The sequence below is a fragment of the Polyergus mexicanus genome, unplaced genomic scaffold, assembly GCF_030449975.1.
Source record: "Polyergus mexicanus isolate NDT 795.1 unplaced genomic scaffold, iyPolMexi1.0 SCAF_27, whole genome shotgun sequence".
NCBI classification, from domain to species: domain Eukaryota; kingdom Metazoa; phylum Arthropoda; class Insecta; order Hymenoptera; family Formicidae; genus Polyergus; species Polyergus mexicanus.
The window spans coordinates 1,637,038-1,663,449 of record NW_027223347.1 but is presented as its reverse complement, the minus strand read 5'-3'; the positions used below and the strand labels follow the sequence as shown (position 1 = coordinate 1,663,449).

The following is a 26,412-nucleotide window of genomic DNA, read 5'->3' as shown; positions in this document are numbered from 1 at the left end:
ACGAGCTTTGGAACAAAGTCGGCCGCGTATCTCGTGCGTCGCGAGTTAACGCGAATCGAGTGTGTCGTGTATGGTAGATATTATTTTTCATGATCCCGCGCGTAGATAGGTTACGCCAGTTTTTCCATTGCGGCACGCATGAAAAATGGAAAACGTCATTAAATAATGCATATCGTTTCGCGAATCGGCAAAGTTAAATTTGATATCCTAGAAAGAGTAGTATAATACTGTTCTAATGATATCTTCGAGATAACGTGATCATTTAAAAGCCCCTTTTCCAAGTGTTTCGTTTAGCATAACGTGAAGTACTCGGAACAATGTTTTTGCTAATATTACATCAGTTTTCCTTAGATTTATATGTGTAATTATAAAAATATGAAAAAAATGAAAGCACTTTTTTATCCATAAACAAATTGTTTCACGTTTCTTTTTTTCTTTTTTCTTGGAATCGTAGAAGATTTTAACAAGTCATTTTTATAATACCAACAATAATTAATTGAGACTCCTGGTTTTTTTTTTTGGGGGGGGGGGAGGAGGGGGCGTCCGACATAGACCCACATTTTCATCCATAAAAATGAAAATTTTTAAAGACGTGGTCTTGGTTGATTCTTAAGATTAAATCTGACAGATTCGCACAGAATTACGACATTACGATTGGATTAAATTTAAAATGCGCGATAGATATTAAATAATTGCCTCTAACTGAACAAATTGCGTCATTAGTCGTTAAGCCGAGATGGCGGAAAGACTTTTTCGTTCAGCTATTGTTGATGTTTAAAATTTGATATTCGCAATGCACATCATTCTTATTAATCGCGAATTAAATAAAATCAATTAAATATATCATTGAATATATCATATGTCCCTTTTAATATAATCATACAATAACAAGATACTATTTCCGAAATTATATTAAGTCCATATTGCTTTAACATTTAATACAATTGGTATCTTTTACATGCATTATATAGCATGATTTGATTGATAGCTTTTCATATTATAGTTGGAATTGATTAATCATCTTCTCTCATATATATTACAGTTTAAAAACTTAATTGATTAAAGTGTTTATTTAAATCTATAATTAAATCGTAATTAAATCATTTATCAAATTTCCGCATTTTCGCAAATCTCATATTTTTTTCAAAAACGTTAAGAGATTCGATATCCATATAATTCTGGATGCTAATTATGTGTAACTACAGATATAAATTTCTTTGGTTTATATCTGTTTCGATTTAAGACGATTATAATTTGTATTTGAGAGTATCCGCTTTCATTCCACCACGTACTTTGAAATGACTTGAGGATGTTCCTATACCGTATGTCATAATAACTATAATTTTTAAGGATTTGCATGTCGATATCCCACAGTTTCCCCGAATTCAAATACTGAGAGAAATAGCAGAAGCCCACATTTCTACCTTTAATGTTCACCATAAATTCACGCGCAACTCCCGCACTTTTTTATCGTTCTAGTCAGAGATGGTCCAAGCGCTATTACATCTACAATATTCGGATTTAAATTCGAGAATGCGAAGCACAATTCGGGCTATATGCATAAATATACTTTCAAAACTTGGTAAAATTATTTGAAATTTAAACAGTATGTGGATTTTGAGTTTCGTATCCTCCTGCGCGTAGATTAAACGGAAGAGCGAAATTAGCTTGAATCCCCATGAGGTTACTTCTGCCTCGTTATTATACTGACCGAGGCAATCCCAAATACAGGTATTCAAATACGCGCGTGACTTTCGATTTGGGCATTCCGTACGCGTGGCACCGCACACAATACACGAGGCGTGCTATTAACAGTATTTGTCCTGGACAATTGGCTAGCGAGCGATATTATCGAGAACATCCTTGCACGAGCATTTGGTCAAATACTCGTCGGAAGGATATAGCTGTATGGAGAAATTGTAGTCGGATATTAATAGCCAATCAGTCTTCCTTCATTTCTTCCTAAGCGTCTATTTCTCTCGCGATCCGTCATTCGGCGTGACAAAACGAAGTTACGTAACAAAGCCAGTGTGGCGAAACTTTGCGCTCAACTCGAAATCACGACTCGATTTGCCTAACAAAGATATGCGTACAATAACAACGCGCAGTTTTAGTAAGAAAGAAAGCGAAACTTAGATCTCTTTAGAGTCTATTTTAATTACGTTCATTGTGATATTTTTCCCGTCAAGAAAATAAGAACGAAAGAAGCCGCCGGAAATCCTCTAGTGCTTCAGCCAAGTCAGCTTTCATTACTACTGATATTAATTTGATCGTTATTTATAGAGCGGTAAAACTAAAGATTGATTACGGAAAGGTTATTAATATCAATTTATGAAAGAAAAGAAATTTATTATATGGAAACCGAGTTGCAATACCTCTATCTGCACGTTGTAGGAAAAATATGAAAAAAACAAGAAAAATAGGAAAAAAACAGTTAAACTGTTCCATTTCGTATAACGCGCATGGGGATTTCGTTTATATTTATTTTCGAGGTATTTTTTGCAAATTGTTTTTAATGGCCAAAAATATTTTCCTTTATGGTATAAAACTACTGGTAACCTAATATAGAAAGAAATATGACACAAAAATAAATACATGGACGTATATAGATTATGTATATATAATAACATTATTCGAGATAATAAACGACACAAAACGACGCAGAATTTCTTAATTGTCGCAAATTGAGAAAATCTTAAATAATTTTTTCAGGAATAGCGATTGAGAATTCGGCATTACGATACAATCAAATTCTAGAGAAATACTCTTGTTGTAGGGCATGCCAGAATCCAGGGAACGAACGCGAACTTACAATTAGTTACGTTAGAACCGCGTGCAAGACGTGTGAAATAATTTAGCTGTGACTGCAAAAAGCTGTGCTTTATATGCATAGATCTTACAATTGGTAACTCTAGTCAAATTGCAAAGCAACAAAAAAACCGATGTAACAAAGAGAAGACAGTGCTTTTAACTGTTGAAAACGAGGTAACTGGACCAAAAGGTACGGAAATGCTCTATGATTCTATAAATCACCGAGTATCTACTACTATAAAGTTTCCCAAACCGTATATTTCTATACGCGGAACGTTTCCGAATCATTGAATGTGCTTCCACACACACACACACACACACCACATCAGCCACAGATTTGATTTTAAACCCTCCCGAGAATAGATCCTTGCTACCGACTCGTGCTCTTCTTGAACATCCTTTGTAGTAGATGTACGAGCGACTGCTCATGAAAATGCATAATCTTGACGACACTCTATAGTAACGTCAAACACGAGAAGTTTCAAGTTAAAAACTTCCGTCGAAAGTTTTCCGGACTATCGAAGAAGACTAGTATAAACACGGCATTTTCTCACTTATTCTCGAGCACGCTGACATAAAAAGGATCTTTGACAAATTAAACTAGTTATATAGTACGTCCGTATACAGAATGTCCATTCATAAAATGTCCGAGCAAACATCTCACAACTGATTAAAGTTATAAAAAAATATTTTTATAGTTATAAAATATGTTTCTTTTTTCTTTTTTCTTTCCAAAATATGTCAGATTAAGGTATAAAAAAACTCGAAAAATACTTAATGAAAAAATATTTATACTATTTTGAATAGGTCTCAAGAAGGGCTATAAGAATATGCAATAAAAAATAGGGGGTCTCATTTAAAAAAGAAACGATAATGATCCTTCATAACTTAAAAGAGTTACGAATAAAAAAAAAATTTTTTTCGCGCGCTTTATTACGGATTAAAAACTGTGCTAATTTCTTTTATTAAACTTTTTTGTAACTTCAATCAGTTGTGAGATATTTGCTTGGGCGCTCCTATAGACGGACGCTTTATATACACTCTATATTTCACGCGTCCATCAAAACTTTAGTTTACTTTTATGGCGAATCGAGAGGAAAATGACAGAAGAGGAAAAGAGATAAATGGAAAACGATAAGGCAATCACAATGAAACTCGATGTGCAAGTCGCGAATAGTGGATTAGCATCGTAAGCGCGCGCGCTTACAGTTCAATCTGTGTGGCCATTACAGTGGTATATCGTGTCAGTCAAAAATAAAAGTAGCGAGGCATGCAACTCTGTGTTCTGATAGCGTTTCTATCCCTGTCGGACACGACGTCTGCACCGAGATCGATACATAGCTATACGACGAAGAGAAAGGTCGCATGTTCTTTCAGGGTCCTCCGATACAGGCGCAACTTTTATATATACCTGACCTCGAGTTTCTGCAAACTGCTGTACACTCTTATAGTCAGTATCGACTGTAAATTTTGTTCCATCTATCGACTACAAGTGCTGTATTCATTCCAACGATCGGACGTTTCTGAGAATCAATAGGAAATTGCTGTTAAAACGATCTTATGTCACACGCAAGACGGAATATTGAGAATGCATATAAAACGACAGTATTTCCGATTACTCTATCATTTGTGAGACATTATATGTTGCGTCACGTAAAATGAAAAAAATTTTGAAAGAATTTATAATGTAATTTTTGCAAAAGAAATTGAAAGATCAGATTATGAGTTACATAAGATAAATCGTAAATTATGTAATCTATAATATATTGTATATATATGACGTTTACAAATTTATTTTCATGCTTAAAATAGAAAAGTCTTTTCCAGATGATTTAATTTCTTAAATATATACTACTATATAATTTATTATAAATTTTATTTACGCACGCGATATTTCATTATCACGAGTTATCAAAAAAGCAGACAATTTCTGACTCATTTAAAAAGAGAAATGAACTTAAAATTATAATCGATATTTTCCAATTACATTTGTAACTGATTCCAATTTTTGGTGCAAAATTATGATTTTGCTGATTCAACTGATCATTTACTAGTAGATAATTTATGTGTAAATGCCGCGGAACCGCATTATCAAAGTGTTACCGCGAAACGTTCTCCAATAATTGCGAATCGGCTAATCGCGAACAGCATGACACTATAAAAGCAGTTTATCCCGCATCATGGCGTTCAACTCTTAAAGTTGCGCAAGATTTATACTTTTCGCACGGAAAATACAACAGACAATAAATTCAAGCCAGCACAATATCTAATCCGACAAGATCAACAACTATTACCGGGCAGCTGAATACAGAGGTGAAAAGAAACGGATACAAAAATAATGTCGGAGAAAAGTTATACCGAGCAATGCCAATTTAAATGATAATTTTTGGAAACGAAATTCCTCTCTACAGAGATACTTTGCAGCCGCTATTTCGATGATAATACGTTTAAATGAAAGAAAAAAAAAAAAAAAAAAAAAAAAAAAGTGTTGAATTAATGTATTTGATAATGTCTTACTGGCACGCATTGAACGACATAAATTTAACTTCCAACGTATTTAATTCATGGGAGGAAGAAAAAAAAAAGAAAGAGCATGTTAATAATCGGAGATAAATTGTACATCTTATACGATAATATTTTTCGAAGTGTAGCAACAAGTTGTTAAATGCTGTATAATAATCAAAAAGTTCATTGCCCGTTTTACTGATACAGTTCACACATCATGGTGTACAGTTATTTTAAGTATCCAGTTTCAGGATACTAATTTTACAAAATTGACAAATTATAAATTTTCGATTAAAATCTCTTTTTGTGAAATATTTGATATTGAATATTCATACTGAACGAACAAGTATAATGGTTAAGCATTTAATGTGGAAAATATTTAATATTTCAGATTGATTACGTCTATTCCTCCTTTCCTTCCTAATTTAAAAAAAAAAGAAAAAAGAAAAAAGAAAAAAAAACGATAATTGCTATTTCCACAATATTTATTGAACTCGTGAATACGGTACCTTCTTCGAAGCGGAAAACATAATGAATTTTATTTTGTATAAGATTCCCATGAGAGATTTGAAACAGTGAAAATTGAACAAGCTCTCCGATAAAATTAGATATTGATCAATGCTCGGATTTTTATAAATTTCATAATATCCATCGAAAAAAAATTACGAACAAAAGTCAAACAGGAATGCAAATAGACAAACTTTTGCAGAGTTAAAATGCACAGTGCGCTAATAAAAATTTAATAGTATACGTCCAAAAAAGCGAGATTATTACCATATGTATGATAAAGTAAATAAAGGCCGTACAAATTACAGAAGCCATTTGGCCGATGCGAGCGAATTCTGTTTGATAACCGTCTACTTTACCGCAGCATGACGACTGTTGGCGAATGTAAAAATATGAGGCCGACGCGAGCTTACTTTATTCGTTGCCGATCGAAAGGGAAATATTGGCGTACATAACCGCCGTGTGGCATGTATGCGCGCGAATACACTTCTATTACGCCACACCCGCAAAAATTCAAAACTGGCTCCTTTCGATATCCGTCTCGCCCGCAAGAGTAACCGTCATAAGGGATATGTTTTCGCGGAAAGACCTTGAGGTTTCGCTAGCAAAAGGATATCCAGATAGAATTTCATTTCCAGTACCTTGGAGAATAATATCCGCACATGCGCGTAAATATCGAAGGATAAAGGTTCAATCTTAAAGCGGTTACCTTCGAATAGTTCCGCGGATTTCGTGAACAATAACACGCGTCGGTCTTCGCATTATGTAGTCTTTCATCATGGAGATTTTGCGCTGTAACGTAACGGAGAGGTATTAAGAACGTGCGCCGTACTCGGGCATTGTCGAAAAATGACGATACTGGACTTATTTCCTGAATAAAGTCGAATTTTAAATGTGCCTTGCTATATTTCCGATCCTCGTTTTTGCGATTTTATTTGAAATTTTTATGCGCGCATTATTAAGCCTCCGTGCGCTCGTTTTATACGGACATTTTACATATTTATATAGTGCATTGATCGCATAAGTAAAGCTAAACCTGAATGTTGCCGTATAATTGCAAAGCCGATTTACAGCAGCTTGAATTAACTAATGTAGCATCAAAACTTTCATATACTATTCCGTTAAATTATCGTTCGATAACGTAGAGAATTAGTTCAAATCATAAATTTTCAAATTATTTAAATTCAGATTATATAAATATTTAAATTGCGAGTTATGAGTAACAACATAAAAATATATACTTTTTGCAACATTTAAAAAACAAAAAGATTTGTAAATGTTAAATATTATATATCTATAATAATATATTATATAATATTATAATATGAAATATTAAGTCCATGCAAATTGATATTACTGACAGCAACATTATTGATTGTAGAGATTGGTCTTATTTAAAATCGCATTTTGTCGAGATGAGAAAAACGCAAGATTCTAAAAATTTGAAAAGATTTTTTACATTTACATAGAGAGTGTGTGATATTCTCGATTGTATGACAAGTCTAGCTCTCTCTCTCTCTCTCTCTCTAAAGGGAAAAGGCGATGAGATCCGTTGAATCCCCGGTACGTTGTTCAAGGATTAATAAATAATGAGAGAAATCTCACCGAGATTGCGGCAGTGGAACGCGTTTCTCCGTAATTTAACCAACGCGCCTCTTCGCAAACGTATTTCTCTGTAAGCTCCTCTTTAAGCTGCATCGTACTGTTTATGTGACCTCGCATGCCGATGAAAAAGCTCGACCAAGCTCGATATCGTGTTCCATGGTCTCGCGAAACTTACGCCAAGCGTATAATAAAGAGATGCCTTTCTCTCTCACGGTCCCTTCCTCTAGATCTAGACTCTAGACTTTAAAACTTACCGGATCAAAGTTTTTTCATCGCGTAATTAATTGGGTCATTAGTGTATTTCTTTAATGTCACAGAATACAATCGCGCAGCAAAATGCATTTTTCCTGACAGCCACTATTCTTTGACGATAATGTCAAGCGACGTGCCCATTGTCCGAACAAAGAGTAATTATTATAAAACGCTTAAGCGAAATTCGATTATCAGACATTTTTTGTCACGAAATATTATAATAAGATTATATACTGTTATATATTTTTTTTTTATTAATTTTTATTTGTTTGTGAAAATCGGAAAATGACCGATAATATAATTCCATATAACTCGATCGTACCACAGTATATCGATTACGCACACATTATGTGTAATATCAAAGGATTAAAATTTATTTCAATGGTAATGATATAACGCAAATACATGAAACATAATTGGAGCATCTCTAAATATACGAAATTATAAATTACTCTGCAATATCGAAATCACAAATATTCTTTAGCGGCGTATAATGATTAACTATTTTACGTCTACTTTGTAGCTAAATTGTGCATTAGCGCCATATTTCCACTTTGATCTGTAGTAATTCGCCAAATAAATAAACGGATTCTGTGATAATGTTTCGCCACTTTTAGAATTAAATGAGATATCATATAGCTATGAGAAATAGTATTTCACTTCAAACGTGCAAAATTCGCGTGCATTTATTATACATATACATATATCAAAAACCGTATTAGTCCACAGGAAAAATCGTTAATCAAATTTTAAAATTTTATCTTGAAAGCAAAATACATAAACTGACACTATCCCTTGAGTTTTATATATATATATATATATATATATATATATATATATAAAAAAAAAAAACCTGTATTTCCCTGTTAAGCTATGCCGGATATAACAGAAAGGTTAATTTATTTACTCTGCGCGTACTATATGTTGTTTGTATATATCCACTATTCGCTTTTGCGCACGCAAAGTATATAAAATTAACTTCCTTTATCTAAATATCAAGTCCAATTCGTGACCACTATGAATCAACAAGCAACCCCAGTTGAAGTTATATCACGCGTGCAATGTGCATTCTGCGATCATGTGATCCTAGAGTTTTGTTGGTGTAATATATAATACGATATTACAGCTCTTAATTTAAAAAAAAATTTTGTTTTATTTTTTCAAAAAGATGGTACATGATTGATATATTTTTTCCATTTTTTTCTCTCTCTCTTCCTCTCCGAACTCGCTGCCTCGTCATAAATTTCAAGAAAAAAATTTTCTCCTCTCTCTAATCTAAAGATGAGTATTATTGACATAATTGATGAGTGTGAAGGAATAATTTCATATTTTTTATACATAAATTTATTACGCTATAAATGCGTCAAATAAAATGTCGTTACTTCGTTACGTAAATGAGGTGATTTTTATTAAGGCCAGCTATAAATTTTAGTTTTATAATGTTAATTATAACCGTTGAATTTGGGACGCATTATTTTTTTATAATCAGCCATTTTTAAATATTGATCCGCTTGAAACGTGACGCAAAAATTATATTCCGATATTTGGCAATTACAATATATTATCTGAAATTTTATATCGTGGAAATGGTTTCCACAATTAATATTTCGCCGTATTAATTAATAGCTTGTTCAAGGAACTGACGCACACGAATCTTTATCGTAGTAAATATTTCGTATTATCAATAAATTTTTATCAAGCAATTCGTAATTTAAATCTCGGTTAATAACCATGATGCACATTACGGGCAAACAGCGTCCAGATTTAGCGGGTTTTCCGAATTTTGCTGTTCAATATTGTTCAGCTGATTAGATTAGTTCGAAGTATAATTAACCGCGAGAACCACGAACGCTTTAGATTGAGTTGAATATTTGACAACGCAATGACGACATATGCAATTCCCTGGGCAGATTTCCGCGCCCGGAATACCTGCAGTAACACGATATTACAACGCCTCGCCCCCCCACTTTCAAGGGGGCATCGATTACACGAGACGTTGCGGAGTTGCACGCTGACCTACCTGGGGCCTTTACCGGCTCGCTTTTATACGAGTTTGTTTTACGGCATGTATAATAAATTTATGAGATGCTGAAGAAATGTGGACAAGTTAATGCTTCAGAGGATTGCAACTGCGCTCGGATAAGTTATCGATTTTTTATTGTAATATATGGCAATAGATGAACGAGAAGATGCTCGCTCGCAGAGAGAGAGAGAGAGAGAGAGAGAGAGAGAGAGAGAGAGAGAGAGAGAGAGAGAGAGATCCGTTAGTTACGTTTGCGAGATTTTCTGTTTTCTCCATCGCGAAATATCGTGCGCCTTTGAGTGGCGGCCAAAGAGATTGCAAAAGTAATTAATGCGCCGCGCGTTTCTCGCGCGGATTCAAACTCGCCTGTTTCTCGACGAGTTTGCGCGGAATGATGCAAATTACTGTTAATACAATATATCTCACGGTTAAATGTTATTGGGGATTAAGCCAGAGAAAAGAGATACGAGATCATTTGTTATGTATTTCTGGCTCATAGAATTAAATGATTTTGTCCATTATACATTCGAATGTTGTATTTCGGAAGTTTCAAAGCTCCGAGTTATATTTATATGTTTTAGAAGAAATAAAAATCACTGTCTTAATTTTATATTTTTATATTTGCATCTTCTTTTTTCTTTTTTTTTTTTTGCGAAAAAATTTATATATTTTCTTATGAGAATAAAAATAAAATAATATAATCATTTAGTAATTTCTCTGATAAAGCGATATTTTGCTAAACTCGATCATCTTTCAAAATAAAAATTTAAAAGACAGCAAGTACGATTTTTGTACACGCAATTATGGGAAATGATTTTTGTGTTAGGATTATAAAGATAGAAAGATATTATGTGCTAATAATTGCGGTTAATTACGAAAATAATTATAAGATAACCGTACAAACTGCGGGATTAATTTATTAGAATGTTTACGTGTCTCTCTAATTGAATTCAACAGCGCGAATGCATTGTTATATTCGGTGATTTAGCAAGTACGCGGTTGCCCAACACGAATGTGCGATTCTCCACCGTTAACATGGTATATCAATATTACGCGGCTACGTATCGTAATCTGCGCGTGTAGCGGAAAGCTCTCCTATAATCCGATCAGCCGTAACGCCCATGGAAATATATTTTTGCACCCTTTCGCCTCTCCTTTTCCAGCGGAGAAATTTCGGCGCAGCGAGAACTATATATTTAACAATGCAATTGCGAGAGATGCTCCCTGCAAGATGTAATGTGACCTGCGTGACCGAATTTATGAGCCGGCGTATCATTATCGCGGGTATATAAATGTCACGCGCGTCTAAAGGTTGATTAAAATTGAATAACCTTCTTTTTTTAACGAGTTTGCTCGTTGAGAATTATGAAAATTTAATAAACAGGAGTAAGTAAAATAACGAGGTCGTGTAACAAAAAAGTGCATTAATATTAGCAAATTAATGTACTGGCGTGCAATTGGACGTGCCGAGGCACGTGAGTGGCAACGAAGTTAATATAAAAATGCATGTTGTCATTTACATTAATGTTACGCAATCCCGTGATGTGATTATCATATTATGTATATTACATTGCATATCTTAATTTTCTAGTTCACTAGTCGATACCATTCGACATCACGTCGATTGGCAGGATAAAATTCATCCTGGTAGAATTTTTGTTTATTTAATCGTAGCAGACTCGTGTATTATTTCGATCGTGTAAACGAGAGAAAATTTATACGCATTAATTTACAATAAAACATTTTTCATTTGTTTTTTCGCATTGCAAACGGTAAAGATAAAAGTCTAACGTATCAGCGAGCATAAAAATGAATTTAATATGTTTAATAAATGCGTTAATATCAGCAAAGTAGCTTAATCCTTAATAACTGAAGTTTGCTCTCTTTGAAGTTTATGAGAATGCGTTTCTCTAATCCCGTTGGGATTCGCAATTTACGTTTTCTTTGTTTACAATCTTGTCTGACAATGCTCTTTGCAGCAATAGTCTACTAGTGTTGTTTTCATTCCCTCGAGAGTATTTATGCACCAGAATCGCGCCTCAGTATTCAAGCATAAGTACAAAAGTGCGTTATGTTAATATACAAACTCGTACATACATATATATATATATATATATATATATATATATATATATATATATAGTTTGTTATACATAAATTTCGCGGTGTCATTTTCATATTCTTTTACTCTTAAATTCAATACGTTACGCGCAACAGGGTCGCTTAAAAAACCGCGAGAGAATAATTTATCGTAATCTTTTATAACAGTGATTTTTAATTTTACAACGACTGACATTCTTTTCCTTAAAATATATTTTAAGTTCTCCTGTAAAAATTTAATTTTCCGCGATGTGAAGCATTAAAAAGCGCTCATAATGGAAGTTGACGACGTTGTTCTATATTTGCGATCATTCTAACAGAGTTATTCGCGTCGTATGAGAGTGTTAAATTCATGATCGATTCGCTGCTGCTGTGTAGCACATCTGCTGAACGTGCTGTATATTCGTTCAACTGTGATTTTTTCAGCCAATTCCAATCGAATTTTCAAATTGGACCAAGATCCTTTCTCTTCTTTTTTTTTCTCAAATTTTTTACCGTTAAATTTTAAACATATCTCTTTTCCATTTTCAAATTAAAGTCTAAAGTAACATCGATTTAAGATTAAAGAAAGAATAATTACGTTATCTCTCAAATTTATCGCTGATATTTGATTATCGCCAAGTTCTTTCGATTTTCGATAATTTACGATGAAAACATTATTTGTGTGATTCTATTTCGCTATAGAAAATTTAAAATGCATAAAAAGTTGCATCATCAATCCGTCCAAAGTCATCAGGTTAGGCAACTATCAAAGATAGCGTTGACGCACACTCTCGCTGCTAAACTTGACAGCGTTTCACGGAAAGCATGAAAGGGAAATTATCACGTTACTTGCAGCGCCTCGTGGGCGTTTAGATTTTATCCGCGCCGATACGATAGGGCGTACGAAGCTGATGGAAAATCGAAGCCTTCCAGCTATGATGAAACTTTCTTAATTATCGATAGAGAGCGTTATGCGAATGGTGTTAGTCTCGGAAAGGGGAAGGGGGGAAGGGATATGTTAGAAAATTGCAAAATCGTTATCAGTTGCTCCTATTCGCACACATTGTTAGGCTGATCGATAATGCGGATTAGCTAAAATCTAGTATAAGCACGCTTCGCTGTTTTCTTTGAAATCTCACAATTGGCTTTACAGTTTTGTCGCGATGTAAAAATAGGAAAAAATTTATATTTTTGACGTTAACTAAATTTGATATAATCGTTCTTTATCTATGTTTTTCATATCTATTTCCTACATGCGATTTGACGAGATGCGAGCTCGTCGCCTTGCGCCTCCTCGAGCATGAAAGAAACGGACGACGATAAAAACTGGCAGATAGAGCGTAAAAGAAAGTACGATCTGACGATATAGTCAGCATCCGACGCGCGCCACACGACAAACGAATCGACGAGGAGGATATTATAATGAAATCGGTTTTCGCTTAGCACGCTCTCGAGCGACCTTTATTAAATCTGCGATTTCGTCGCCTCTTTCTCTCCCTTCTTTTTTATTCACAGCTTGCGAACCTCGCAGCTCTATTCTAGACGGTGGCCGAAAGTGAACCTGTCTATTGTCCCCCTTCCCCCTCCTCCGTTCCTATCTCACCTTTTGCCTCGGACGAACTTAAATGGCGCCTTTACTGCTTCATAATTTCCATCCATCGTGGTATGGATTGAGAGAAGATAAAATTGTAATACGTATGTGAAGCACTTAACAATAGCTCGACGTATTCGATTTGCTTGTGTTTTTGTATTTCGCGTTCGTAGAGTTAAATAATTTTTTGAAGCTTCAAACATTGACTATTTCGAGTTTTGATTAATCTAAAATTTTTTAAGAGGAGATATGTATAATCTTCGAGTGAAATTATTAGGAATAATCTTGATGTTTTTTTTTTTTTTTTTTTTTTTTTTTTTTCAAGAGGGTACGGAAAATGTTTCTTTCCTGATGCAATAGAAAAACTAATTTTCGGCGTGATCTGGGTTTCATCGCCGGCGCTGGAAACACGGAGAACGGAATTAGGAGAACGCTGTTAGCCGCCGGGTAAAATGGGCTTCGGGTCTCGCTTTGGTCGCGCAGTTAATTTTAGTTTCGTTTGGAACATTTTGTCGGCGATAGCCGCAGGCAATTCTCTTATGCTGTTCGTCGCGCGTATAGAAAAAAAAAAAAAAATATTGCTACGCGCAAAAGTTGCTATTTTAAACAATGTCTCACTTGGTCAATGAATCATCGAAAATATTCGTTTCGTCGTTTTAATAAAAGTTTCGTTTTAATAAACGTGGTACTGGTATCGGAATGTATTATAAAAATATGTAATGATATACCATCGAAATTTGTAATTGACAAATAATACAACATTACAAATAAATATGCCTGCTGCTTGAGCAAATTTTCAGAGAAAATTTGTTTTGAAACATGTTTGCAAATCACAATAACAAAATTAAAATTACACACAATAATATGTTTTATATCTTAAAGTTTAACGTTTCTTCCTGCATCAAAGGATCGAACGATTGAAAAATAAAGAATGTCTTTATAGAGTTAAACTGCGTCGTCGATAACGCATATCACACAATAAGTGATTTATATAGGTATAAGAAAAGAGCTATCGATTCATATTTGCGTATATTAATACTTAAATCGCTTTTATAATAGGACATTTTTTGAATACATTTTTCTGGTTATGTTAAACGCTTTAACGTTCGTGGCGTGAGTGAAAATCGCGTGCGCAAACTATTAATAGCCTAATAAAAAGGTCATTGTACGATATGTAGAATTTTAATATTTCTTTAAAAATCACGGTATTGCTAAGAAATGCAATGAGTAAAATTTCATGGAATGCATACATACGACCAGTTCATATATATATATATATATTATTTATCAAAAAATAGATCCTTCGATCTTTGATATTTAATTATCTGTCAAACGGAGAATGCATATATAATAAAATTATATGAAAGAATATATATATAATATATATTGCAGACGCGTAAGGGACAAATCTGATTTGCATAGTTTTTATTTTGACAAAGCACATTTATAAGTTCAAATATTATTATCGCGTAATTTTACAAGGAAAATAATCTTAGTTTGCAATATTTTAGCAATTTATATATTTGTCTTATTATTCTTTCCGGTTAACTCATTTTTAGTCTCATCAAAATTTTAGAATTACATATCACGTTCAGGTGTATAGTACTAGGAATCGATCGTGTCTAAACTGTTTCCGATATATCGATAAAATCATTTGAAAAAGGTATAAAATTCTAGCACACAAAGAAATTTAATGAACAAACTTTTATTAAAATCGAATTTGAGGTATATGTTGCTCATGTGTTAGACGGTTAGCGTGGTAGAAACGAGCCAGTAAACTTTGTGTATCAGCGTGTAACAGCGAAAATATGCGTGGGCATGAAACTAAATTATTCGCATTAAGAATTCGAAAATGGTTAAAAACCTTTTGTCAATAGCGACGCGTATAAAAATCAATTTTATGTTTTTTTTTCTTCTAATTAATATTCAACACAAAGTTTTTTTTCTTATTTAATTAATAATTATATATATGTACAAAAACACAAATCGATATACCAAGTGGTAAACCAAGTTTTTTTCGCGAGAATTTTTCAAAGTAGCAATATGGAATTTCGTTACTTTATGGTCTAAGCATTTTTTATGGCGATATAAAAAAAATTCAAGACTCTACATATATTGTATGAAGCAAAATATTTCTATGTTAGAACATAAACTACGTGTACATATCAAAGAATCAAAGCATCAGTTATTTTTATGATTAAAATACTATCCTCTATAATGAAAAATAACGGTAATCGAAATACTTAATACTTGCGACAAAAGCAATAATAATAAAATAATATAAGAGCACGAAAAAAAAATCAATGATGAATAATAGAAATAATCCAGGCAAAGATAATATGGTCAGTTTTAATTCTAAATATTTATATGATTATCAGATTATAAATAATTAATCAAAAAACAACTCGATTTTTCAATATCATCGTTTCCATAAATTAAAAAATAAATTGACATGCATATTGTTAATTTCTTAATGCACATGTTGGATAATTTTCATTCTCTAAAAATGACGCGTTAAGGATATTAAGATTACAGAGTGATCAGAGTTAAATAAAATGTAATCGTATTAATGATGATTTCGAATGCTAATAAAATAGTAAAATTAATGCGCTCAACGATTATAATTATGAAATCATCAGTAATCATCAATGACGAATAATAGAAATAATTAAGGCAAAGATAATATGGTCAGTTATAATTCTAAATATTTATACATGAGCTATAAATCATTAATAAAAAAAAAAAACCCCCAATTTTTCAATACTATTGTTTCCATAAACTAAAAATTATATTGACAATTTTAAATGTTTAATAATAAATTCTACTGACCGACCGATGCACCGCCCTTGCATGTCTCACTTCTTTCCGCATCTGGTCATCGCGAGATCCCTTCCGTTTCCGGTTGCTCCCTTCGCTTCAAATTGAGACGAGACAGTCTATCAATTTGTCCACTCGTGCATAATCACTATTCTCATAATCACTATTTCACTCGTAGTCCAAAATCCGCCATATGCAATGACGCGGTAAAATTATTTCCATGCCGATTATAAACACGAAAGAACATATAATCGCGTATTAATAAATGGACGGAGACGATTTTCCGTGATTCTAATCGACATTCCCGATACTCACGACATCCACTTTATACACGGGATAAACTTGTGATGGATAAAAAAAGGCGAGAAATACGCAAAGAATATTTCAATCTCGCACGCTAATGCAATACGACGGTTACTGTAACGGTTACGGACAATTTAGGCAGGTTGAGTAGTAGTAGATGGGGAGGGGGGAACGCGTCGTCGTTCCAGGAAAAGGAGCGAGCGCGTCTCTTCCAAGAAATAAACCGTACGCGAAAAATCCTGCGCGAGATAAATCAAACTAGCTCGAGCGACGCTCTTTTGCGATCTCGATTTATGAAATTGTGAATATAACTTTGAAAAAAAGATTACATTTGAAAACAATATTAAAGAATATTAAAGCAGAAACGTGTCGAACGCGACGCGCTTATATTTTCAACGCAATATTATTATATACGACAGCGAGTAAATTATTTCAGCGCCTAAAAATATGTTAAATAATGTATTCATCGATCGTTGTATCGTATTATAAAGTCGATATACCAAAACTACAAATTACTCTCGATTCGAATATTCGTTCGGATGCGAAATTCATTTTCGATAGATAAAAGATGCGTGGGAAAAATCTTGTCGTTTGCGAGTATATATATATCGAAAGATGCCTTAATCACGATTACACGGGTTAATATATTACACTCGGATAATCGCCTGTTATTCGATACAAGACCCCCCCGACACTCGTTCGTACGCGGATCTCACTTTCGACGGATAAAAAGACGGAGAGCGAGAAACACGGAGCGCGACCGTAATTCGTCTTGAGACTCGCGCTTGTGTGAAGAGACTGACACGATTACGGAAAATTTAGGCTGGACGGGTAGGCGAGGAGAGGGGAGGACCGCGTCGCCGAACGTCTCGGTACAGAAGCGTTCAAAAAAGTTGGTCGTAAACATTCAGATATAAACAAAGAAGCGCGGCTCGAGAGAAAGAGAGAGAGAGAGAGCTTATATTACAAAATCTCGATCAATTTTCATGGCGAAACGATAATACAACGAGAATAATCGTTGAATAGAATGTGTAAGATTCGAGGAGGAATATATCTGAAAAGCAGCTCACACACCACATATGAACATTCCTAATAAAATATTCTTATTTAAGAGAAAAAAAAATGTGTTCGGTTAGTCGACAGTTAGTTGACTAACTTTACACGTTAGGTTTAATAATATTCATGGTTGTAAAATTGACCAATCACGGTCATTCGATTCTTGATTGGTGATTGGTTAGTTTTAAAACTATGGATGTTACTGAAATCCAATTAAGGGTGACATGTCAACGTTAATCAATGTCTCTGAAATGCCGCGAGAAACCACGAGTACCAACAGCTAAATGACCCATATTAAGTTAGCCCCCCCACCAACGCCAAATTAAGTCAAATACATAAAATAGTTTAGTGCTAATTATGTGCTAATTAGTTGCCGTAGTCCGAATTTTGTTGCTCAAACCGTTTAGCAGGAATTTTAAAGTGGGGGGTGCTGGCTTGACATTAAGCCAGAGCCCCCCCCATAGTGAAAAAAATATATATAAAGCTCGAATCAAAAAATAAAAAACACTAGAATTTGTTGCGTATTCTTAATTTTGTTAATGTACATGTTGGATAATTTTCATTTTTTAAGAATGACGCGTTAAAGATATATGTTAAGATTACAGAGTGATCAGAGTTAAATAAAATGTAATCGCATTAATGATGATTTCGAATGCTAATAAAATAGTAAAATTAATGCGCTCAACGATTATAATTATGAAATCATTAATAATCATCAATGATGAATAATAGAAATAATCAAGGCAAAAATAATATGGTCAGTTTTAATTCTAAATATTTATATGATTATCAGATTATAAATAATTAATCAAAAACAACTCGATTTTTCAATACCATCGTTTCCGTAAATTAAAAAATAAATTGACATGCATATTGTTAATTTCGTTAATGCAAATGTTTGATAATTTTCATTCTCTAAAAATAACGCTAAGGATGTTAAGATTACAGAGTGATCAGAGTTAAATAAAATGTAATCGTATTAATGATGATTTCGAATGCTAATAAAATAGTAAAATTAATGCGCTCAACGATTATAATTATGAAATCATCAGTAATCATCAATGACGAATAATAGAAATAATCAAGGCAAAGATAATATGGTCAGTTATAATTCTAAATATTTATACATGAGCTATAAATCATTAATAAAAAAACAAAACCCCCCGATTTTTCAATACTATTGTTTCCATAAACTAAAAATTATATTGACAATTTTAAATGTTTAATAATAAATTCTACTGACCGACCGATGCACCGCCCTTGCATGTCTCACTTCTTTCTGCATCTGGTCATCGCGAGATCCCTTCCGTTTCCGGTTGCTCCCTTCGCTTCAAATTGAGACGAGACAGTCTATCAATTTGTCCACTCGTGCATAATCACTATTCTCATAATCACTATTTCACTCGTAGTCCAAAATCCGCCATATGCAATGACGCGGTAAAATTATTTCCATGCCGATTATAAACACGAAAGAACATATAATCGCGTATTAATAAATGGACGGAGACGATTTTCCGTGACTCTAATCGACATTCCCGATACTCACGACATCCACTTTATACACGGGATAAACTTGTGATGGATAAAAAAAGGCGAGAAATACGGAAAGAATATTTCAATCTCGCACGCTAATGCAATACGACGGTTACTGTAACGGTTACGGACAATTTAGGCAGGTTGAGTAGTAGTAGATGGGGAGGGGGGAACGCGTCGTCGAATATCCGTTCCAGGAAAAGGAGCGAGCGCGTCTCTTCCAAGAAATAAACCGTACGCGAAGAATCCTGCGCGAGATAAATCAAACTAGCTCGAGCGACGCTCTTTTGCGATCTCGATTTATGAAATTGTGAATATAACTCTGAAAAAAGGATTACATTCGAAAACAATATTAAACAATATTAAAGCAGAAACGTGTCGAACGCGACGCGCTTATATTTTCAACGCAATATTATTATATACGACAGCGAGTAAATTATTTCAGCGCCTAAAAATATGTTAAATAATGTATTCATCGATCGTTGTATCGTATTATAAAGTCGATATATCAAAACTACAAATTACTCTCGATTCGGATATTTCGAATATTCGTTCGGATGCGAAATTCATTTTCGATAGATAAAAGATGCGTGGGAAAAATCTTGTCGTTTGCGAGTATATATATATATCGAAAGATGCCTTAATCACGATTACACGGGTTAATATATTACACTCGGATAATCGCCTGTTATTCGATACAAGACCCCCCCGACACTCGTTCGTACGCGGATCTCACTTTCGACGGATAAAAAGACGGAGAGCGAGAAACACGGAGCGCGACCGTAATTCGTCTTGAGACTCGCGCTTGTGTGAAGAGACTGACACGATTACGGAAAATTTAGGCTGGACGGGTAGGCGAGGAGAGGGGAGGACCGCGTCGCCGAACGTCTCGGTACAGAAGCGTTCAAAAAAGTTGGTCGTAAACATTCAGATATAAACAAAGAAGCGCGGCTCGAGAGAAAGAGAGAGAGAGAGCTTATATTACAAAATCTCCATCAATTTTCATGGCGAAACGATAATACAACGAGAATAATCGTTGAATAGAATGTGTAAGATTCGAGGAGGAATATATCTGAAAAGCAGCTCACACACCACATATGAACATTCCTAATAAAATATTCTTATTTAAGAGAAAAAAAAAATGTGTTCGGTTAGTCGACTAATTTTACACGTCAGGTTTAATAATATTCATGGTTGTAAAATTGACCAATCACGGTCATTCGATTCTTGATTGGTGATTGGTTAGTTTTAAAACTATGGCCGCGAGAAACCACGAGTACCAACAGCTAAATGAGAAATTTTACAATTGGTGAAGCTTCGCGTCGCGTTTTTCACACGTTTCGTATTTCAATATACTTTAATATTCTTTTAAAATATATGATTCTTCTTCCATTATATGTATAATTTCGCCAGAAAATAATCGCGAGATTGCAAAAGTATCGCTCGAGCTTCGTTATCTTATCCTTGTTCGTATCGCGAAGGTTTTTTGGCGCACGATTTTTTTCTCGCAAAAAACTCGCTCGCTCCTGTTCTTGGAAGAGATATTCGACGACATTCCCCTCCCCTCCCCCCACCTATCCGTCCAGCCTAAATTTTCCGTAACGCTCTTCGCACAAGCGCGATTATCGAGACGTATTACGGTCGCGTTCCGTATCTCTCGCATCTTTTCATCCATCGAAAGTGAATTTTGGGGGTAACTACCTCTCTCATTCTCATTTTTGTCGGGAATGAACGCACGCGCGCCCTTTGCGCTTTACTCATCCGTAGCGAAAACTCGCGTTTGCTCGCGTGATTAAAGAGCTCATCGCGCGAAAAGTTATCGAAATGCCGCGTGGAAAAATTATGATCTCCTCGAATTAATTATTCCATTCTCATTTCATCGTCTAATGAATTTCAGAATCGTAAAATAATTATTGTAGCGTAGAATTGTCGGGGGATCGATCTCGGTATATGTTTACTCAGTAATCCACGGATACTTGAATATCGTCATTGATGCTCTCGGATAATCAGCGAACTCCCGTGCATCAACGATTTCTCTAATTTCGTCTTAGGCCGAGATTCGCACGGTCCTCGGGCGACCCATATTAAGTTAGCCCCCCCACCAACGCCAAATTAAATCAAATACATCAAATAATTTAGTGCTAATTATGTGCTAATTAGTTGCCGTAGTCCGAATTTTGTTGCTCAAACCGTTTAGCAGGAATTTACATTCAAAGTGGGGGGTGCTAGCTTGACATTAAGCCAGCCTCCCCCCCCCCCATAGTGAAAAAAATATATATAAAGCTCGAATCAAAAAATAAAATACACTAGAATTTGTTGCTATATATGTTTGAGCAACAAAATTCGGACTACGGCAACTAATTAGCACATAATTAGCACTAAATTATTTGATGTATTTGATTTAATTTGGCGTTGGTGGGGGGGCTAACTTAATATGGGTAGTGTTGGAAGCAAAGTGATAATTAGTGATATACGTGAAATCCGTATCTGACGTTACATCGCGGATATAGAATTGCCTATTTTTTCATATCGTGATAAATAACGAATACGGACATGAAACACCGAAAAATGACATAATATGGATATAATAGCGGCATAACATTGATATGTATAGATACAATTGCCTATATACATATAATAAAAGGGATATTAATTTTTAGTCTTGCTATTTTCTGTTTTCTATTTTTTCGTAGATTTTTGTATTTATCATCTTGCTTTTAATGTCGGTAAAATACACCGCATTGAGATACAAATAGTTATGTAACGCGTATTTTCGATGAATTGACGTAATAATTATAAAAACCTCTCTAAAGATTCGGATATTAATTTTAACTTTACTATTTTCTGGTTTCTATATTTTCACAGATTTTATATCTTTACTTCATATTGTTATAATTGTGCATAACGTATATTTGATATGTTGACAATTTTGGAATCGAAAATATAATTTGAAAATATAATTAGAGCTTACACAATTAATAAAATTTTAAGACAGTCGTGTATTAAAATTTTATTTGCACCACTACTACATTTAAAAATTATATGTCTTCCTCTTTCTCTCGTTCTCTCTCTCTCTCGTTTGCTTTTAAATGCTAGAAAAGAAAATTCGAATAAACCAACGGAATGATTTACGCAACGGAGATTTTAATGGAAATGACGCGAGATCTCTCCATCTTAAGGTGTTAAAATGCCGCGTACTAATTATAATAGATCTTCATCCGCACAATTTATTCCGCGGGACATAGGCTTAGAAACAATGGACGTAGAGTTAGAATATCGTTGCCCGACCGTGGGATATCCGTCAAATCTCATTTCGATGCCGGCAACGAACTATGCGTGCGGTCGATCGTGCGTTCGCGCGACATAATGAGAGTCGACGCAGCTTAAGTTTCGCGCCACGATATCGATGATAACCGGCCTGACGATCGTAAAATTAGTTTCCGATTTCATTAAAGCGTTTGACCGAGAAACGAGGAGGGGAAAGGGGAAGAATCGATTCGTATGTCTGCCGCTATCACCGCGTATCTCTCCGGATGCGGAAACCAACACACGTTTGCTACAGAAACAAAAGCGCGACCGCGATCTCGCGTATCATTGCACGAATTGCGAGTAACATCTCTCTCTCTCTCTCTCAGTGAACTTCCTGCAATATATTTGCGGTACGTGCGATGCTTGGGTTAAGTCAGGGTATAAACGTAAATACAGCATCACGCGAATTCATTAATAAATACGTGAACATCGCGATACAACGCAAGGCAATTGTAATATCTACGAATATTTTGTCGAAAGACACAAGCGATGTTAGCGAAGAACTGTAGATATTTCGAGATACGTTTATGGGCAAAAGATGAACGGGAAAATACATATGAGGAAAGTTATTACATAACTTTCGTCGAATGTTGCGGAAATAACATGCAAAAAAAGCGATATTACAATTTAATAGAAAATTAATACAATATAATTCTCTCTCTTAATCAGAAATTGCCTGTACGCTTTTATTTTATCTATGTATTTTCAGACTACGTTATATTTTCGACAAACATAATCAAAATATTGTAGCATGCAAAAAACAATATTACTATTCCATAAAAAAATTCAAATTTTATTTTATCAGGTCCTGCATGTACTTTTTTACTTTATCCATGTGCTGTTCTCCGCATCAGATGTTACGAAAAAATATCATAAGATGCAGAAAAAATACCACTATATTTCATAAAAATATAAATACAATATAAAATTTATGATATGTAAAAAATGCATTATTATTATTTAATAAAAAAATTAATTATATTATTTTTCAAATAATTTTTTTTTTAATTTTTATTCGTAAATTGCATATTTTTATTCCATCTGTGTGCTTCTATTTTTCAGATTGTCTTTCAACAAACGTTCAATTATATATTATATGTGTTCTATGTTACTATGTTTAATATTATATCTCAATTTTCATTAGAGAGAAAAGCAGGCAGGCGCTTTGTATCAATTATAATGTAATAGAATACACGATACGTGTACAAAGTTATCAATAGATATATAATTGAAGAGCTAATGTACTCTCCTTAGTTTGCATGTTAAACTTCATAAAATCTAAAATTTTCTCTCCCTCGCGGAAGGACGTGATAATACTTTATTGTATAATTATTTAAATGCATTTTAAAATTGTAGATTCTTACAGGTTTTTACATAAACAATTCAAATATCCATATAAAATATCTTTTTTTGCATGCCATTGTTGAATAAATTATCTTAATCAGCGTATTATTTATTGTATATATCTGCTTCATACATACATAGCTCCCTATATATATATATATATATATATATATAGACTATAGAGTGTCAGACAAGTTGGGCGTCTCACCGCGATTACGACGAGATAGTCAAAGAGGTTGAGGGGAGGGAAAGGGGGGGGGGGAATAAAGAGAGGGCGAAAAGAGAGAAAGAAGAATGTAACTGTAACGGTGAATTAATTACGCGTGACATTATCGCGTTTTCTAGATTTTGAGAGCGCGAGATGCAGACAAGTTTCGGAGGTTTCGACGAAGGAAATTTTTATCGCGTAGCCTGAGATTTTTTTCCGTTCTCCCCCCTCGGATTACGCTCTACTACATGTTTGATTTATCTTCTAGAAAGTTGCTGCCCCAGGAGGAAAGGGCATGTACGCTCTAGAATTGCTTCAGACATACGCGGCGATTTTTCTCCCATCGTTGCTTTGTTCGCTATCATTTGTCGCAGCTGCTGTTCCCGCGCCTCATCAAACATCGCCGTAATAATATACGCGAGCGTGGATCGGCCAAAGAATATATTGGAATCATTTCAGTTTTGAAATTAAATTATTTAATTTTATACGATTGCATAATAATAATTAATTGATACGAGACTGCGTAATAAATTATTAAATCATAATTTATCAAAATTCATCGCGTGGATTACACGTGATTTAGATATATCTAATTAATTATAATATAAACTCAGATAATTATAGACTCACGAAGCCGCTACCTATTTCCTTCTCGTCGTCTCCTTTCCACAGTTTGATTGTGAGAAGCAGCGATCATCGATGATCCTTGATCCATCGCATATGTAATTGAATCGGTCAGTCAATCAATCACCAACACTCGCGATGATCGCGATTTTTCTTTTCCCCCGAAATTTACTTTCGATCGAACATCAATTACTGGCGATACTACGTTATTATAACAATTACCGTGCTACTTTTATCCGACACTCCCGACGAGATTTATCCGCGAGACAATTCACTCAGCACGTTATACCGCGTTTTTCACTCGCGACACACATTAATTTAATGACGCAATCGTGATACTTTCGCCCGCTTTGTTCTCGACACTCACGAACTTGGCGTACGCAGGATCATTTCGATCGGCGATTGACGGACACGTAAATGAGGCAGTGGTCTCGTCTTGGACGAGACGCTCACGTAATTGTACGCGACGATAGCGGATACGCAATTACGTGTAAAGGATCCACGTCCATCGTCCGTTATATTCTTCTCGACATTCCCGAAATCCTTGTGACGTGTAATGGCGGTTATTCGACGACCGTACTGGAAGGAGCTCGAGCTCGCCACCTGTGACGTCACTCGCGAAATTTCGAAGCGCCCGTTCGTTACATTAACCGCGATTAATGTCGCATGGATTAAATATCGATCGCTATCACTCGCGAGATACTTTCGACGTGATCCTAATATATTACTCGCTACTCCCGGAGTTCGACTGTACGTAATAACGGTCACTCGACGACTGAGAAAAACGAACGATTGTACTAACGGACTTGTGACGTCACTCGCGAAATTCGAGCAAGCGTCCGTTAGCCGCGATTCGCGTCGCATTAATCAGATCGCGATATCTCGCGAGGATTTCCATGTAAGCACGACGATTACTTTGCTCGACACTCCCGAAACTCAGCGACGATCGCTACTTGACGATTAATAGTAAACGCGATTAACAGAGATCAGAGATCGCGGGACCGCCAGAACTCTTGCCGCGAATTTAGCGCGAGCGCTATCTCAAGCATAGACGCTAAATGCATAGACGGCTAATGCGTACGCGGAGGAAAATCGACCAATCACGCGGCGAGTACGAAAAGTAGTAACAATATGGCGGCCTTACATTAGACGCGCGATTGGTCAATTTTTTCGAGCGCATGTATTATGCTATTATGCAATCTATCTGAATAGGACTTAATGACCGATGCAGGCAGGAGTCTCAGTCTCGGCAACAAAGTGGCAACGAACCAATCACCACTTACCACAATTGATCGCGATCGTGCGATCGAGTAATAATTCTATCAAATTCAAAAGTATCCTGTAATTACGTCGTAATCCAAGTAAACGGCCCATATTCTATTCTAGCAATATAATTTTGCTCGACACTCTCGTTTTTCGCGACGATTAAGATCATGTAACTAGAGAACGCGGCGGAAGCGTTCGAGAAAAAGTCCGAGGTTCATACGTCACTCGGGAGGAATGCGAGTCGCTTACAAGCCAGCCAACCTCTCGCCAAGTTTCTCGTCGACATTCGGTGACGCGACGCGCGACGATACGTTTATCGATCGTGATTTCGATACTAGAATTAATCAAATACGTTCTTTCCGCGTCGCAAATAAATGTGCACGCAAAAGTAAATGCGTTTCGCAAGTGTAATTGAATCGCGCATCGTGGGTATGTAAATTTGCTAGTGTTACCGAGTGCCGAGTGTTCGCGATTTATTCGTGTGTACGAGAAGGATTTTTCGTGAAATTTTGAAGCAAACAGATCGATTGGCATCGATCTTATAACGGATATTTATGCGACAGGTGCGTAAGGAGA

At 35.0% G+C, this 26,412-nt stretch overlaps 2 protein-coding genes across 11 annotated transcripts in view; one reads left to right on the top strand and one right to left on the bottom strand.

Annotated features, from left to right (window-relative positions):
• The window catches only part of LOC138943576 (protein artichoke), a 327,808-nt gene extending 302,270 nt beyond the window's left edge, over window positions 1–25,538 (bottom strand). The window contains exon 1 of one of the 2 annotated variants that reach the window (XM_070314512.1): window positions 24,577–25,538. The gene's annotated coding sequence lies outside the window, so the exon portion shown is untranslated. The remainder of the gene's footprint in view (window positions 1–24,576) is intronic. The other variant, XM_070314511.1, reaches the window with a different exon arrangement.
• Window positions 1–26,412, top strand: part of LOC138943577 (protein artichoke) — a 245,677-nt gene that overhangs the window by 153,251 nt on the left and 66,014 nt on the right. Inside the window, exon 2 of one of the 9 annotated variants that reach the window (XR_011448491.1) lies at window positions 26,014–26,399. The exons of 5 other annotated variants lie outside the window; for them this stretch is intronic. The gene's annotated coding sequence lies outside the window, so the exon portion shown is untranslated. Of the gene's footprint in view, window positions 1–24,017; window positions 26,400–26,412 lie in introns of those variants that run through there. 3 more of the 9 variants (XR_011448490.1, XR_011448489.1, XR_011448496.1) reach the window with 3 other exon arrangements.